Consider the following 10,222-nt stretch of genomic DNA (forward strand, 5'->3'; position numbering starts at 1 on the left):
GGCCCAGGGGGAGAAGCCAGGGATATACCTGATGAGTCACCAGGATTTACTCATGTGATCCTGGACTCCATCTTATTTCTCTAAAATTTCCTCAAGCAGCATGGCAAACGCCAAGGGACATAAAAGGCAGCTGCACCACATCCATTTTGTCTAATTGTCTTCAGTCCTCAGTCTTTCTTCAGTCTTCACCTACCTCTGGATCAACTCATCTGCAACTGAAGCTGGGAATCAAAGGACTGAGACCCATCCAAGTACTTGGATGTACATCAGAGGGACTATACAAGCCTGAAAACTTCACAATTCTACTGGAACCCTGATATATATGGACTTTCCAATCATTTGTACGTATGTGATTGCTTTAATCATTTAACATTTCTCTTATAGTTTGTTTCTTTCCTTTTATAATAAACCTTTAGTTTTGGTTACTAAAGGATTGGCTGGCAGTGTGGTATTTTGGGTAAGATCCAAACTTATATTGATCTGGTACTGTGGCTGACCCTTTGGTGTCAGGAGAATCTCTTTGGTAAAGAGCATAGAGTTTTAAATAACTTATCTCTTTACTGGACCTAGTGGCTGATTGGGAGCCAGAGACTGAAATGCAGTAAAGGAGGCTGTGTATATTTTTGTATTAGCTTTTTGATAACCAGTGTGGGGAATCAGAAGCATTGTTTGTGGCTGGTTGGGAAATCTGATTTCAGTGTCACCCACCAGAGTTGGGAGAATCTGCTCTCCTTTTGCAGCCTGCCCTGACCTTGGCATTTTCAGGTGGTCTACCCTAGGCACAGATGGGTCACACTAATCTCAACTCAACACTGCAAACTCAGAGTAACTCCACTGAAGCTAATGGAGTTATTCCAGATTTACACTGGAGACTCATAAACATGAACTCCCATTCAACTGTATCAAATGCCTTATTCAACATCTCATGTCAAAACCACAGGGGAATGTGAGTTGTTAGTATGTTGTCTTAAGGTGCAAAATGTTGGTGGGCTAGCCACATCTCACATTTTTTTTTCTCTTAAATTCTATTTGATCATATATTGGATTCTTTGGGCATTTAATTTTGACACATTTGCATAGATTATACCACCTTGATGAGCAGTTTAGATCTGTATCAGGTTGTTCCAAGAAAACTGTTGGTGTTTCAGAAATGGCGCAATGACTCTTCTTTCCCGTGGGAAATTCTGTCATTTCAACATTTGTCCCAAAAGAGGATGAAATGTTGAATTTTCTGTGGAGTGGAAATTCTGAAGAATTTTCCATTTAGAAATGTTGAAACGTTTAATTGATACATAAATTTGAAGGCCAAAAGGGACATTGTGAGCATCTAGTCTGGCCTTCTGTATAATATAGGCCATAGAACTTTCCCCAAATAATTCCTAGAGTATATATTTTTGAAAAAGAATCCAGCGTCTGGTGCATTGCCTCATGGGACTTGTATTGCGGCCCCCATTCTCTCCTATGGGCCAGGCTTCCTGGCTAGAGTAAATCTCCCATAATGAACCCAGAGTCATGTAACTCCTCAAAGCCCAGTTAGATGGAAATTAGCACATTACTTTGAGCTGTTGGCCCAGGGACCCCAACCCAAGAGGGCATAGTGACCTGAACTACAACTCTGTAACGTAATGTGTGCATGCCATAAGGAATGCAGTTTAATAGATTTTTGGAACTGATTCAAAACCAAACTCTTTGGGTCAGTTAAAAACAAATGAAATAACCTGTTTCAATCAAACCTACCCAAAGTGAAATATTTAATTTCAGTTTTCCCAATAGAAAATAAAAAATTTTCAGCAAAATCAAAATTCTGGAACATTTTGATTTTGTGGAAACTTCATTATCTATCAGAAAATCTTTTCAACAGGAAATTCTGCACTAACTCTAAGTGTTACATAGTAATTCATGAAGTTATGTGGTCATAATGTAGGGCTACTAGTCACTTGGAACTCAAATTGAAGAAAGTCTCTAAACTTTTGTAAAGCTTAATCAGAAATCCTATTAAAAAAAAAAAGCCCAAATTAATTGGCATTTGGTATAGCCTAAGACAGTGGTTCTCAATTTCTTTCCACCCTCAGAACCCTTGCGCGCCCATGCCATGCCCTCGGAACCCTCGCCCGACCATACCATGCCCTCGGAACCCTTGCCCACACATGACATACCGTCCGCCGAAAAGTCAAGGAAATCTTCCTCTTTTTGGCGGCGCGGTATTTGCTTGATTCGGCGGCGCGCTTTCAAGGCCGTTTTCGGCAGCCCCATCAGCTGTTCAGCAGCGCGCGAGCAGCTCTTTGCCGGCCCCATCAGCTGTTCGGCTTACATGTTACTTCAGTAGGTTTTTTCTGTGCTCAGATGCAATCACAAGTACAAGGTGAAGCAACTGGCTGAAGATGTAGGGCTGGATCCTTTGCTTCTTAAATTTGGCTGAACTAAACTTTCCTCCCCCAGCTATTTTCAGGAACTAAGTGTACAACTTTCCCCCCCCTGGATTCAGTTCTGGACTTAGTAAGAATTGGTGGACACCTGCAGGTGATCTGAATAATAATAGAGACAGGGAGGGTGAGGTAGTATTTTTTATTGGACCAACTTCTGTTGGTGAAAGAGACAAGCTTTTGAGCTACGCAGAAGAACAACTTCTGTTTCAGTCCTCTCAGAATTAGCTCTTTGCTCTTTTCCACTTCTCCATGAAACATTGCATTATTCAAACCTGATAAGGTCTTATTTCCTGTGGGAAAGGTGCAAATGTCCTTGTTTTAATCTGGGAACATTCCATTCCATTCAGTATATGCCTAAATTTTTGCAGGGCAAGTTCATGGTCATTGTTCTCTGCTAAAACCAGTTTATACTAAAATCACACCAATTTCACTCAACACAGCTGGAGTCATTTTAAATTCTCATTTGTCTAATTTTGACACTTTTTTCACTAGTATTATTCACCATCTATAATAATTCCATTTTATTTCATACTAACTAGAAGTCTCCGATAACTTTCGATTAGTAATGGATTACAGAACCTTTCAACCCTTAAATTGTTAGTTTGAATTCATCCCAGGTCTGTAGCAATCAAAAGTTTGACTGATTTTATATTAAGGTTTCACTAGCAAATAGTTTATTAAGGGTCAAAATGATTTATAGATGTTATAAACACGTAACAGATACAAGTAGTAAGTGTTATAGGTGCCGATAAGCACATCAGTATGGGGTGCTTTTGGTGGTTATTAGCAACCTATTGAATCTATAATCTATAACAATTATCCATTTATTGACACACCAGGTCATTATTTATTAATCCTTTATAAACGGATCCTTAATATCCATTGTGATCCAGAAATCATTACCAATTGCTGGTCTATGTAGAATCAGTGGGCAGTCTACATAATAAATTCCTAAATGGCACCCTTTCTGGTAGTCTCAACAGAGTGACCAAGGGATGAACTAATGTACCCTTTCACCAATGAATGGCATCAGGCTGATTGTTGCAATGCCACTTCCTTTGGTGTACATTTTCTGGCCCAGTCTTGCATTCCTCAAGTACCAAAAACTACCACTAAGTTCAACAGGTATATTGGATGTGTAAGGAATGTAGAGTCAGGCTGTAAATCCTGCATTAAGTTCACTTCCAAATAGTTTAGAGGAAAACCCTTTTCTATAAAATAGAAGGCTACATAGCACATGTCTCAAAGGGGTTAGAATCTGTGTCTGCAATGAACAGGATTCCTTGTTAATTTGCCAGTAATTCATATGAGAAATTACTGGGGTGGGAAATAAATAAAAGGGATGTTATCTGATAACATGCAAAGCCAGACTACACTTACTTGACAACACAGTACCCATTGTGCCAACAGAGATTAATCTACTGACCCTCTGCATTGCAGCAGTATACATTTCAAGGTGGAATAATGATAACAGCCTGCCTGCCTGCCATGAAATTTTCCAGTCTGGCTCAGTGTTATTGTGAAGTCACTGACAGCAGCTGAGCAGACATCCCGTCTGAGAGGAGCGACAGTCTGCACTGCTGTTCCCCGGTGCTGTGCATTTGTTATGATTAATTTTAAATAAAAACATAAATGACTGGGTAGTGCTAGGCATAGCACGTGCAGCAAGTAGGCTGGTCATAGTAACAACTCACTTCAGAACAATTAGCAGATTAGAGTCAGTTCTTTACAGAATAAAGTGACTCAGAAGAATTCTTGAATGTTAGTACAATATCACTTCCCTTCAGTGAATGCCCTATGCCTTAAAAGGAGTTCAAGTTATCAGGGAAACTCCTGTATAAGGAAGGAGCAGTGTTCCTCACAATCTGGGTTTGATAAAGGACAAAGCCATAACAGACTGTATAATGAATTCCATAGAGAACATGCTGGTGAATTTCAATCACTTATAAAGGGTGGTATGTGGGAGTGTTGTCTAATGGTTAAAGCACAGGATTAGGGGTCAGGGCTCCTGAGGAGAAATCCTGATTCTTTTGAGTATATGGCAAAACTCCCATAGTCTTTAGTGGGGCCAGGAATTCATCACTGGGCTGCATTTTTAGCTCTGGCTGCTGTGATTTTGTGGAATTCTCTCAACCACTCAGTGCCTCAGTTTCCCAATCTATAAAATGGGGTTAATTATAATTACTTTCTTTGCAGGGGAGGTGTAAGCACTAAATAATTGCTTGTAGAAATGAATTATTATTAACTTGAACTATTACTTTATTTCTAACTTTTAATTTTTTTGAAGGGCAGGTTGCTCCAGGATTCTCCATTTTTCTCTTCCATTATCTCGCTGAGGCTTCATATTATAATCAAACCCCTGTCCTGCTCAGGAGGGTTGGTGACAGCTGTTTCAAGAACCAGCAAAAAGGATGGCTCAAGTGTGAATCATTCCCTCCTAAACAGGGGCCAGCTATACACTGGCCCAGTCAGTGAGAGTCCAAACTTAAGACTGGAACTCATCCATGTGGAGCATATTATGCTGTCTCTAGACAACCAGTCTTGCCCCATCATTTACTATGTTGTGACACGGTGATCTGCCATACTGCTGTCTGAGCTTGTGTCTTAGGTCTATGATAACTCAGCTGAGGAGCTCAGTCAACACCACTGGAACACTACATCGCAATGTTAAGGCCATGTTTTCCACAGACAGATGCTCACTAGTACTGTGCATTGTATCGGGAATGAACAAAATGTCTAGCGCTCTATTTGTATTTGCTTTTTCAATTTAAATAATAATTGCAAACTGCAATGTTCCCTATGGCAGGCCACTGAGGATGGCATTTGCCTTTTACGTCTCTACTCACCATGTCTCAGGCCATAGGTCTCTCTCTGTCTTAGTGGAACAAACTACCTGGTGGAGGGAAAGAAGAGTAATAGGAGGTGAGAAATTTGGGCCCTGTCACATCAGTTTAGTGGATGCACCAATAGTATGCGTGCATTCCATGAGGCAGCAACTGTAAGGGGTAAGACAATACCTGCGTCAGTCTGACTGGGTATGTGAACGTCAAAATATTCTTTACAGGTCACTTGTTTTTACTAATGATTTAGTCCCGTGCTGTGTCCAGCCTATGCTTGGTGTTAGTCAGGACCACCACACGGTGAAGATAGAGCATCATTCAGACTGCTCTTACCAGTTGCCCACCATCTCACAGAGTGTCCTAGCAGCAAGGGATTGCCTGGGCATAGGAATGCCCTAGCTATGCCACTTTTCCTCTGGAAATGGTCCCTGCACCAAGGATTTGGCAGGGATTGGCACCGGGGCATGTACAAAACTCTCCATCTTACTTTTCGGGATGGTTGGTTTTTAAAAGAAGACTAAGATTTTCATAGGATTTGTGAGTTCTCTTCAGAAGAATATTTTGTCAGTGCACCTGTTCCACCATGGTGCGACTCCAGTTTTGTACGTAAAGTCAAAATTTAATGCTTCAATGAACTTGTGAGCCATATGCAAATATTTGTTTTTCATGGCTACAAAACCCCACACAGGTAATATGGAGAGCTTTGTCCACTAGTGTCCTCAGATGAGCACAGGGGTCTTAAAAACTCATAAGTCAGAACTTTCAAAACATGTTGTGGCAGCATTATTACCAAAATAAAACCCCGTCTGACATGCAATGTGAGGCCCTTAGGACTGGGATGCAAATGATTCAATGTAACCAGAGGCATTAAAAGCAAAGCCTCTCCTAGCTTTGAAACTTGCTACTGAATCCAAACTGGCAAGAATTAAAGTACAGTCAGTCTATTTCCAAATCCTGCAAGGGAATCATATACTTAGCACTCTGGTTTTGTCTTATGAAAGCCAAAAGAAAAGCAAACACAAGAGATGTTTATACTTGGTTGGCCAGAGAATGAACCTAAGTACTGGCTGAAATTGCTGTTTGTTGAGATAAAACACTGCACGACAGCCATCACATATGAAAAGAAAACCTTCTGCAGTTTTAAACTAAAGCAGAGACTTTGGGAGATTTATGCATCAAGGAAAGCAGAAAAAAAACAAAAACCCAGAAGTGATCTTCTTTTTAGAGCCTCAAATCTCAGAATTGTTAATCGCTGATCAGTGGAAAGTGCTATAGAAATTTACCATAGCATTTTGCTTCATGTAGTTAGCTGGTTCAGGGGATTAGTACTAACATACAGATGCTTTCACCTTTAAATCACCGGTTCTAATCAATTCAATAATGACCATAAAAACAATTTGCCTTTATTTATTGAGTATCTTTCATCGAAAGTCCTTTGCATGCATTGTTTGTTTAGGCTTCACAAGACCCATGTGTGGCAGGTAAGTATTATCTTTGCCCTTTTATGGATGTGGAAACTTGGACGTACTGGCCCAGTTCCTCAAAGGTATTTAGGCACCAAACTCGCATTGTTTTGGATGGCAGTTAGTTGCCTAAATAGCTTTGGGGAGCTGGGCCAGTGTGGCTAAATGTATGTCTACACTGCAATTAAAAACCCGCAGCTGGCCCGTGCCAGCTGACTCAGGCTTGCAGGGTTCAGGCTAAGGGGCGGTTTAATTGCGGTGTAGACATTTGGGCTAAAGCTGGAGCCCAGGCTCTAGGACCATGTGAGGTGGGCAGGGCCCCAGAGCTCAGGCTGCTGCTGTCTACATGGCAGTAAAACAACCTATTAGCCCAAGCTCCACTAGTCCAAGTCAGTTGGCACGGGCCAGCCACGGGTGTTTAACTGCAGTGTAGATATACCCGAAGTGACTTGTCCAAGGTCACACGATGAGTCACTGGCAGAGCTGAGAAAAGGACCCAGGAGCCCTCACTCGCTGCCTCCTACTTTGATCACTACGGGTACAGCTACAGCTAAAATGCTACAGTGGCACAGTTGCAGCACTGCAGCTGCTCAGTGTAGACACTCACAACAATGATAAAAGGGTGTCTCCTGTCCTTGTAGTTAATCCACCTCCCCAAGAGGTAGTAGCGAGGTGTGAATGGAAGAATTCTTCTGGCAACCTAGCACCTTCTACACTGGGGGTTAGGTCAGCTTAGCTATGTGTCTCTGGGGAGTGAAAAATCCACATGTAGCTGTGCCGATGTGAGTTTTCAGTGTAGACAAGCCCTAACCCACATTTGTTGCTGCTGATGGCTTGTAGGTGGAATGAGATGCTAGGTCTTAGTCCAGTTCTTAGAGATCAGGTGTCCACATCACAAAGCCACCCACCATTGCATTTGGCACTTTGACAATCTGACCAAAAGGGCCAATTATTTAATGAACCCTGGAGGAAACTTGCTTCTTAGGCTGGTCCCTTCAGATCAGGTCAGAGGTACAATACTGTAGGAGTGCTCAGGAACTTGTCACTGCCTCTGCCCATGTTATACTTGCTTTTTGATTAAATACAAGACCTCATTCTCAAGTCCTGGCCATCTGACACTTTTCACCCTGACTAAATTCATTTAAAGCCTCACTTTGAAATTTTAAAAAGAGTTTGATTAAGAGAAAGGAAAATACTGGGAAATGTAAGTGGACTTTGACACTTAAAAAAAAACATTTACTTTTTTTATATTTTTAAAACTCACAAATGTACTTGGGCTTCACAGAAACCAAACAAAAGCCTGGTCTCTGCCCTGAGGAGCTTACAATCTCGGGTCCCAATCCAGCAAAGGGATGTCCACCTGTGCAGATTCCATCGCAGTATAAGGGGCTCACTCCTGTACGTGCGAATGGCAGCGATTCCCAGAATGAAATGATGGAATTGGTTGAGACCCGCAGTCTCCTTTTGAGGTACCAGGTCAACAATTTGTCTTGTTTAATGGATGTGATCTCTACCTGATAGAAGTGACAGTTCTGTAGTCTGACAAAAACAATTACTCTAATTTTGTTAGTAGGACAAAAAGAACCAAAGAAGAAGTGTTGGATTTATTCTGATTGGACAATGGCGTTTTTTTACTCCACTCCCATTTCCTAATGGCTTCTTAACAAAGTCCCTCAGCAACTGACATCTGTTTCTCTGGTGGCAGAAACAAGTTGGAAGACGATGCTGATATCGCTAACGAGGCTGACTTTTAAAATTCTTTGTCAGTTGTAAGACTCACCAGCCAAGGTTTTACTTCCATTCTGCTGCTTAGCTATTTGCTGTCAAAAGAATACGTAATCAGAATGCAGCCTATGTAGGAGAGTGACAGTCTTAGCGCTGCTGATCTGGGGTGAGATTCTGATCTTACTTACCTACTGAATGAAGTAAGAGTTTGAATTCACTGGCGAAGAGTCTGATTTCACTTTCACTGGTGTAAAACTGGAGGAACCCTTTGGAAGCCCCATTCATTGAGCTCATTCCTTTTCAAGGAGTCACTCCAGATTTACACCAATGAAAGCGAGATCCGAATTTGGCCCACTGGAATTGCACCAGCATAACATTGGTGTAAGGGAACTCAACAATCAAGCCCAGTTTGTTTTATGGGAAGCTATGGTAGCATTCACTGGCTCTTGATTATACCAGCAGCTGAAAGCTGTCTGACTTCATCAGTTAAGCACAGCAAGGAAGCTCTGAGATCCAGTGAGAAAGCACACAGGGAAGAAGTGAAATGAATGAGCTCAAGATTCCTAGGCATCTTGGCATCCTCTCTTAGTGTTGCACCACTCAATGCTTGGCACAAAAGCTTGAAAGATTTTTACATTGTATAAAAAGCAAAGAAATAAAGCAGAAAAAGCAGAGTTCCTCCAGCGGATCCATTCACAGCAAGCAGCAGCTCTGGGTTAAGTTTGTCCTTGTTATACTTGTGTTAGTGTACTTGTTTATTCTGTATTCACTTTCCACTGGCTTCTTCCTTTGAAATGGTCACCAAAGGAGTCCTAACGACACAGAATGAGTCATCCCTTCAGAGACGTTCAAATCAGGACAAAAATAGACAATTCCCCCTACCTTACCTGATAGGTGGGTAGTGAAAAAAGGTGAACTCATGTCCATCCAAGTTATAGAGTCTGCTTTTCAGGAAACACTGGAAATAGGTGTCTCTGATGCCACAAACCTAGTGGGAGCATGCCCTGCCCAGTCTCTTCTTTGTGAGATCCTTCTGGAAGGATTTTGTTCCCCCAAATCCTCCTGCTTCCTACACATAACCCCAGCTTCTGTCACAGGGTCAGATTCTAGTCTCAGTTGCATTGGAATAAACCTGGACTAACTCTGTTGAATTCAATGGAGCCACTCCAGATTTCCCCCAGGGTAACTGAGTCTAGTATCAACAGTGTTGCTGGGAGCATGTGGAGTGGAGCAGGCTCTTCCAGCTTTATGTCACCAGGGGATTCTCACATGCCAAGGAAATCCTTAACTTTCCAGCTGCTTTGTGCAGCTCATAGTGGCTAAGGATCTGGCCAATGTGTTAGAAAATAAGGTCTGTACAATAAATTAGAAAAGAAGCAGGACATACACCTAGGATCTGTTGGTTTTGGAGCCAACAAGGGGCCATATAATATTATTTTCACCCATGTGGCTCTCTCTTTGCTTTTCACCAGTCTCTGTTCAGTGGAACTGTCGCTCATTGCTTCATCTGTGATTGCACTATCTGCTCTAGCATTTTATCTCTAATGATCCCTTGATGATAGCAGGTTTTGGTGTAGAGTAGTGGTCCCCAAACGTTTTTGCTCTACGCACCTCCATACCTGGTCCGTGGCCCCCTAGGAGCTAGAGCTATGGCCAGGGGCCAAGGGCAGGAGTGTGGTGAGGAGAGGGGGCCAGGCACTGCATGGCAGGGGGCCAGGGTTGGAGGAAGGAGCAGGATGAGTGTGGCCAGGGGCTTTACACAACGTGG

The sequence above is a fragment of the Emydura macquarii genome, unplaced genomic scaffold, assembly GCF_026122565.2.
Source record: "Emydura macquarii macquarii isolate MOO-44397 ecotype Brisbane River unplaced genomic scaffold, CSIRO-AGI_Emac_v2 contig_2768, whole genome shotgun sequence".
Lineage (NCBI taxonomy): Eukaryota > Metazoa > Chordata > Testudines > Chelidae > Emydura > Emydura macquarii.